Source organism: Rattus norvegicus, chromosome 8, assembly GCF_021556685.1.
Source record: "Rattus norvegicus strain SHRSP/BbbUtx chromosome 8, alternate assembly SHRSP_T2T, whole genome shotgun sequence".
NCBI classification, from domain to species: domain Eukaryota; kingdom Metazoa; phylum Chordata; class Mammalia; order Rodentia; family Muridae; genus Rattus; species Rattus norvegicus.
The window spans coordinates 79,839,249-79,847,243 of NC_141541.1; the positions used below are offsets into that span (position 1 = coordinate 79,839,249).

General features: G+C 45.7%; 1 long non-coding RNA gene across 3 annotated transcripts; it reads left to right on the plus strand.

Moving 5' to 3' along the window:
• Positions 1-1,238: 1,238 nt before the first annotated feature.
• LOC134480072 (uncharacterized) lies at positions 1,239-6,030 on the plus strand. 3 transcript variants are annotated; one of them, XR_015627834.1, is made up of 3 exons: positions 1,239-1,516; positions 3,037-3,128; positions 4,733-6,030. It is a non-coding gene; the product is annotated as an uncharacterized LOC134480072 (long non-coding RNA). The 3 variants fall into 3 exon arrangements; XR_015627836.1 differs by lacking the exon at positions 1,239-1,516 and adding an exon at positions 1,692-2,345 and having other exon boundaries at positions 4,733-6,023; XR_015627835.1 differs by lacking the exon at positions 1,239-1,516 and adding an exon at positions 2,355-2,626 and having other exon boundaries at positions 4,733-6,023.
• The last annotated feature ends 1,965 nt before the right edge of the window (positions 6,031-7,995 follow it).

A 7,995-nucleotide genomic window follows, 5' to 3' on the forward strand; every position in this document is an offset into this window, starting at 1 on the left:
GTAGAAATAGGAATGGAAAGGAAGGCAATGCTAGCCCAGTCAGGAGCTTTGTGGGATGCACCTTTTATGCTGCTGTGCACAGCAGCCTACACATCAGTCTCCCACTTGCCTTGAGCCCCTGGCACGTCTCTCCCTTCTTTAGAGTGAGTCCCTTACATCCTCTTGGTGGCTTTCTTGAACCCTCTTGCCCTGAGCCCAAGTTTACTTCCCATACAGAGCAAGCCTTTGGCAGACTTAAAATTTCTAGCTAGAAATTCTGGGAAACAAGGCAGGAGCCCTACTGTGACATGGGCATCCAGGACAGCAAGGCCCCTTGTCGAGTGTCAAGAGGACAGAGCCCTCTGAGATGGAAGGGCCTACAGGACACAGGAGGGGAGATGTCCTGTCAGCAGTCGTAACCACTGTCTGGGACACAGGAAAGGGTCATGGCTGAAGAGGTCATCTGCAAGGAGGTGTTAATGAAACCATGAGAATAGACAAGCTCAGAGAGAGGCGAGAGGCAGCAAGAAGGGGCAAGCCCTGAAAGAAGCCCATTGTTGAGGATGACAAAAGAGAAGAGGACAGGAGACTAGGCAGGCTTGGCCCAGGAGGGAAGGGGAGAAGAAAGCAAGGGCAGGCTAGAGGGCAGTCCCCTCTTTGGAGCTGACAGACATTCTTATCAGCTGGTACAGGAACTTTCACAGCCAGAGGCCCAACCCCCACCCCATCACAAGAGCTTTCTGCAGAAAAGTAACCCTTAGGGAATGACAGAAAGTCAAGATGAGCCTGAACTTGGATAGCATGAGGTAATTTTAGGAGGCAAGTGAGGCCCTCCTTGCCGAAGGATGCCCCCACCCCTCTTGGTCTCTGTTCCAGTTAAAACAGGTTGTATTGCTCCAGAATACACTGGAACAGATGAGTTATACGGGGGGGGGGGGTGTAAACACAGGCTCTGAAGCAGGTTTTGGAGCAGAGTCCAAAGATAAGGATCAGGTCACTAGGCTCACAGAGGCACTACGACAAGAGGTTAGGCACGCAACAAAGACTGAACACTGGGTGACTTTGCCAAAGCAGTTTCTGCCAAGGGTTGTCAGCCAACTCCTGGTATTTATTCACTGACAATAAGATCCAAGCAGCCAACCAAACAAGCACATGATCAGAATTCACTATGGCCAGATTAGTTGCCTACATATGACTAAGCTTTTCTAGCTGTGCACTGAATGGAAAGGCAGACTCCGGGCCTATCAAAGTCCTCAGGGGAATCATGGGAGGAACAGCTAACTAAGACCTGGCCCTTTAGATGAGGGGTGGCACCTGTATAGATCTGAATGTCGCAGGAGCCTCAGCAGGACATGAAGAACCTGGTGGAAGAACCATTTGAGTCAGTTCTTGGAATTACAGAGATCTTTGGTGGGGATAGATATAACCAGAGCCTTCAGCCCAAGTCCAACAGTGGGAGAGAAGTCAGAGATGGAAGCATAGGAGGCAGGTGACTTTGGAGGGCTGACTGATCCCCGGCCAAAGAAGGCCTTGAATGGTATGTGAAGGAACAAAGTTCTGGGTAGGTTAGAAGCTGGATTAGAAAAGCCCAAAGCTATGGTGGAAGGGAGGAAAGGATGTAGGGACAGAGGGAGGGAGGGAGGGAGGGAGGGAGGGAGGGAGAGAGGGAGGGAGGGAGGGAGGAGAAGGGGAGGAGAGAAGAGGAAGAGTAGGAGGAAGAAGAGGAGGAGGAAGAGTAAGAGGAGGAAGAAGAGGAGGATGAAGAGAAGGAGGAGGAGGAAGAAGAAGAGGAGGAAGAGGAAGAGAAGGAGGAGGAGGAGGAGGAGGAGGAGGAAGAGGAGAAGAAGAAGAAGAAGAAGAAGAAGAAGAAGAAGAAGAAGAAGAAGAAGAAGAAGAAGAAGAAGAAGAAGAAGAAGAAGAAGAAGAAGAAGAAGAAGAAGAAGAAGAAGAAGAACTATGACCTCTGGAAGCTGGAAAGCATGAAAATTAAAACATAAAACATTCAGATTCCTGTTCTAACTCAAACACAGGCCTCTGGGCATTCTTTAACCTGTGTTAGCCTCTGCCTCACCTCTGTGATCAGAGTAATTGCTTAGAAAAATTGATTGGAGAACAAGATGGGACCATGCCCAGCAACAGCTTGAGTTACTGATCCTGTAGGAACATTAGAGACTTGAAGTTCTCTAGGAGTCATCCGCATTAGTCATGACTTGAAGAATCTGCAGTATCTACAGTATGACATCTTATTAAGAATCTGCCAGATAAGCATAGTCTCTCTGCTTTTTGCACATTAGTGGCTGGGCTGGTTCAGCCACAGCTGCATGAAGCAAGTTGAGTCAGGTGGGGCTGTGAACTCAAGGACCAGGGTAAGGAGTGAGTGGGGACCTTGAACAGGGAAGCTCTAGGAGAGACATGGCCCAGAGTTCCAGTGCCTAGAAGGGGCAGTGCATGTAGAAAGCAAAGGGGGAAAGTGGGGAATGGGGTGAGGGGGGCTGGGTGTAGCTCAGTTGATAGAGCGCTTACCTAGCACTCATGAATCCCAGGGTTTGATCCCCCGTACTGCTCTGACCAGGAGTGCAACTCTGCACTTGGGAGGTAGAGGGAGGACAATCAAAGTCAAGATTATCAGTTACATAGTGAATTTGAGGTGAGCCTGGGCTATGTGAGACCCTTCTAAGAGGAGAAGAAGAGGAGAGGGAGAGAGGGAGGATCAGAGGGAGGGAGAAGGAGGAGGAGGCGGGAGGAGGAAGGGAGGAATAGGGGAAAAGATGGGGAGAGGGAGAAAGGAGAAGAAACAAGTGCCCCCAACCTCCACAGCTGCCACGCTGAGCCTCCTGGAGAAAGGGTCAGCTTTATTATGCCTCACTAAAGCCTCAGGCTCTGCAAGAGCTGCAAAGGCGGATCTTCTCAAGCCATCTTCGGTGTAGTTCACCGCCATCTTGTGGCCTTTTGTGGATACTTCTCAGCTGGGTATTAAAGTCATGCCCCCCACCCCGGGTTGAAAGGATTAGAAAGGTCTCTTAGTTTGGGCTCATGCTGGTTTCCTGTCCCAAATAGCAGTAACCCAAGCCAAGCCTGCACCCTCGAGGCTCTGAGCGTTGGAGTGAGTACTGTGTGCATCGTACCTGTCTACACAAACGGATCTTACAGTAAGTAGACTGGTGTGCAGAGCCCGATCCATGTCATCATTCACTCAGCAGATACCACGTGCTGGTGGGTTTTCCTGGAATCTGCTGCTTGCATGGGAAGGGAGACCTGGGCAAGAGGCAGGGGCCTGCAGCCGGGGCCATGACAGGAGACAGTCTTGAGTACAGCTATGCTTTACCAAGAAGACAGTGGAAACGAGAGCCTAGCAAGCCTAGACTTGGAGGTCTCCCAGCACCAAGTGCTCTACTTGGCTGTTTTACTCTAAATCTATTGGCACCATCAGGGTGGGGGCAGAATGGTTGGGAAGAAGGGACAAGGGAGACTTGTGAGGAGACTTACAAGTCTTCCTGCTACCAGTAGTTTTTCTTTGGGCTAACGACTAAAGTGCCCATGGGTAACTTGTGAGATTTAAAAAAAAAACAAAACCTACTTTGGGGGCCAGAGAAATGTCTCAATGTGTAGAGATTATATTTGCTGTCAACCTGAGTTCTATCCCCAGGACCCACATGGTGGAAGGAAGCAACCGACTGCTGAATATTGTCCCCTACCCTCCACAGGGGTATGTGTGAATGCACACTGCTCGGGGGCACACGCTACTCCAGGAACACACACACACACACACGCACACACATACACACACGCACACACACACATACACACACGCACACACATGCACATACACACACACGCACACACACACGCACACACGCACACACATACACACATGCACACACACATACACACATGCACGCACACATACACACACGCGCGCACACATACACACACATACACACATGCACACACGCACACACACGCACACACACGCACACACACATGCACATACACACACATGCACATACACACGCACACACGCACACACACATACACACACGCACACATACACTTTTTTATGTTTAAAAATGAACAAAACAACAACAGCAAAACTTGGGGCTAGGGAGCTGGCTCAGCGGTTAAGAGCACTAGTAGGGTGTTCTTTCAGAGAACCGGGGTTCAATTCTCAGTACCCACAAGGCAGTTCACGACTGTCTGTGACACCTGTTCCAGGAGATCAGGCACCCTCATACAGACGTACAAGCAGGTAAAACACTAATGTATGTAAAATAAAATAAGTAAATTATTTTTTTAAAAACCCACTTAGGGCCATCTGTGGCTGAGTTTTAAAGATCAGTCTTAATATATAAAGGACCTGTGACAACCCAGGCTGATGATAGCAAAAGTCAATCAATTGCAAAACGCCACTCCATTATTACTATAAGCTATATTTTCCTTCTTTTCCTCTTCCACTATTAAGATGTAAACTAACATTAAAAAAATTCAGAAGGGAACAAGTTTGAAGTTCTGTTGAGGAAAAGTTATCCATTCTACCCCAGTCATTGTAAATATGGAAAAGTCACAACGGAAGAGTCACATCCAGTTGAAAGCACCCACTGAGGCACAGTTAATGTGAGTCTCTACTCAACATTGTTTCTAAAACTTTCTAGGAGAAAAGAGATTTCCATACAGAAGAAGAAAATAGCCATAGCACTCTTGATATTCAACAGAATCCCTTGTCCCCTTAAGATGAGTATCTATTGCTTGTTTTCAGCTTCAAGTATGGCAGAGACATCTCCTGGAATACATGTATCACGGGCCTCTACTGCTCAGGTCCACCCCCACCACCGCTTCTACCACGCCTCCTTCACACTGGTAATTCCCAGGGAAATCACAAAGGACATGAACGTGGAAATAAGCACACATATGCTTCCAATATGCCATTCATCCATGCTACATTTGGAGAATGTTTAGCAACAACCACAAGATCGGAACCTTGAACTTGAGAACATGTCTGGGAATGTTGTGAGTCAAGATTCCCTAAGCCACACGTCACAGCTTCCATAAGCTGACCTTCAGAGCAGATCTAGAAGGTCTGTAGGTCAAAGAGAGGGGTCAGAGATGCTAATCTGAGTATTTCTCACTCTTATGCAAAGGAAATGGTAAGACCTGGGGTGGGGGAGGGGCAAACCTCTACCATGGAGCCCGAGCTCTCTCTCACCACTGCAGCTCTTAGAGAAAATACTAAAACCTACAAAACATGATGAAGACATTCAAGGAAGGAAGTTTACAGCTCTAAATTCCTACATGAGAGAGAGAAAGAGAGAGAGAGAGAGAGAGAGAGAGAGAGAGAGAGCGCTCAAACAACCTAATGATGTTCATTAAGACACCAGACAAACAAGAACTAACCACACCCAAAAGCAGTAGATGGGAGAAAGAACTAAGACCAGAGCAGAAACTAAGGAAATTGAGACGAGCAAACAAATAAGCAAAATACAAAGAAAATCGCATAGACCTCAATAAGTAGGAAAACGCGGGTACAATGAGTTAAAAATTTCTCAGTTTATATTTGCTTAGTGGTTCCTTCAGGATGGCAGTGGATAGATGCTTCCCTTTTTCATTTTTAATTGAAATTCCTGAAGAGATTGCATGTACATTCATTCTCTTTGTACGGCCTAGAATATTCATCCTATACGTGAATAAGGATGTCACAGAGAAGAGAGCTGGTAATACAACTGGTGCACAACAAGGCCAATTACTACCAAATAAGTCAAGACTGTTTCTGAAGAAAATCTTAGCTGTGATGGGGGATGAGTATCAGAGCCAGGGCTGAGAATGAGGACAGGAACCCTGGGTGGGCTATACCCGTGTGAGCGGAGCAGCCCTCATGCAGAGTTAGTAGGGATCCATCACTCCCTTTATATTAACTTTTTTTCCCAATGTATTTCAAGTACATTTTATGTTCCTAGACCTTCCAGGAGGTTGTACAGGACATGGTGTGTTGTTTTGCAATCTGGATGCTGGAGAGAAGCAGAGTCAATCTGGAAATAAAAGATATTTAATTGAATTGGCTTTTGTTTTGACAGATGTTTTATACAGTACTTTGTCTGTTAAGAACAAGATGTTCCAATAAATACTGGATAAGTGGGAGAGAAAATTTACTACGGGGCCGTAAATCAATTGGCAAGAGGTCGTAAACTGCAAGATTGGTGCTCAAAGCATTTATTAGATTATCAAGCTCTAAGATTGATCTGTAGTTTTATCTACCTTCCCTCATCCGTCATTTTTATAGGATGGGAAAAGGAGTTATAAAGGATAAATTGCTTTAAAAATTAAAATATGGGTTTTAGACAAAGCAGTCTAGCAGGATATGGAGCAGAGACTTTTGAAAGTGACGAACCCAGAGAGATATCCAAAATAGAAATATACTTGATATTTTGCAGTAGGTAATTGCCAGTGTAATAGGAAATTAAACACTAAGAGAGAGGAATGGCAGAAGTCTTAAAATCCAGAAGGTCCTGGAAGTTATTGTATCAGAGCCTATCATCTTACAGACGAGGGACGAGTCCGAAGGCTTAAGGGCTTCTATGAGACAGCCAGTCAATAGGACCAATGACCATCTTTGTACTAAAGAGGGTACAAAACAGTTAGTGGGTTTTTTTTTCTTTTTGGAGAGGAGACAATTTTAACAGATAGAAAGAAAGAAAGAAAGAAAGAAAGAAAGAAAGAAAGAAAGAAAGAAAGAAGGAAAGAAAGAAAAGAAAAAAGAAAGAAAAGGAAAACAGACAACTTGATATGTATACACACAGAGATACATATAAATTTTAACTTAAGACACATGCCATGGGTTGGGCAGATTGCTTCAGAAGCATGAGGACCTGAGTTCAATCCCCAGCACCTACATTAAAAGGCCAGTACAAGATGTACCCTGGTACTGGGGGAGGTAGAAACAGGAGTGTCTCAGCTTTTCTGTCCAGCCAGCCTAGTCAAGTCTGTGAGCCATGGGTTCAGTGAAAAGCCTTACCTCAAAAAAAGATAAAAAAAAGACTGGGAACAATTGAAGAAAACAACCACTGTGGGCACACATCATAAACTCCTTCAGGACAGAAATCATTTCTCCCATTAAGTGCATTGTTTAACGGGTCGATAACTGTCTGCACACTTTGGGGTGTTTTGCAGAACCTTCTGTGTTTCACATTTGCCTCTGTGTTGGCAATGCCCGAGTGGCCTTACGGACCAAGAAAAGAAAACTCTGCACCACGTACTGTGGCTGAGGCAAGTGGACAAAACCAGCTACATGAGGCTTGTGATACATGCCTTCCTGCTTGGGTAATCTAAAGCTCGTGTTCTTCTGAACCAAACTTAGATGCTAACCCTCTCAACCAAAGGCAGGGCCAAGGGAGAACGACACCAGCCAGACACCAGGGCATCTGATTTAAGGAGTTGCTAACCCTCAGAGATCTCAGACTGGGTGAATGAGAATGTCTGCCGAGGGACAGGCTAGCAGGTGGGATCAGTCTCCCTACAACCAACCGCTTCTGCAACGTCAAGAACAACCTGGGGGCTCAGAGGACCTGAAGACTGGCTGCACCCCGATCAAAGTTGCACTGCTCCCAAGTATTCTGGAAACAGAAGCCCTGGAGGACATATGGTGCCCGGGATAAAATGCAGACACTTAGCTGAGTTGGGATATTAACTTCAAATAACCTTCTAGTAGAGATGTGTCATAAATGCTAAAAATCTGTTTTTATATGAAATTTAAGCTTGGCTCATTGTCTATATTTTTATTTGCTATATTTCATCTGAAGAGAGCTAAGAAAAGCCAACAGAGGCAGAAGAGATACAGAACTATAAAGGAAGGGGTGCGAGGGAAGTCATAGAGAGATCTGGGTTGCAATGCTGCAGAATAAAAAGGAATTAATAGAGCATTCTGGGAAAGTCCAAACTCAGGCTCTCAATCCAAAGTGCATGTCAGAACCTCAGTGGTAGCTCCACTTCCAACAAATTAAAACAATAAAAAATACACCTTTGAGCTAA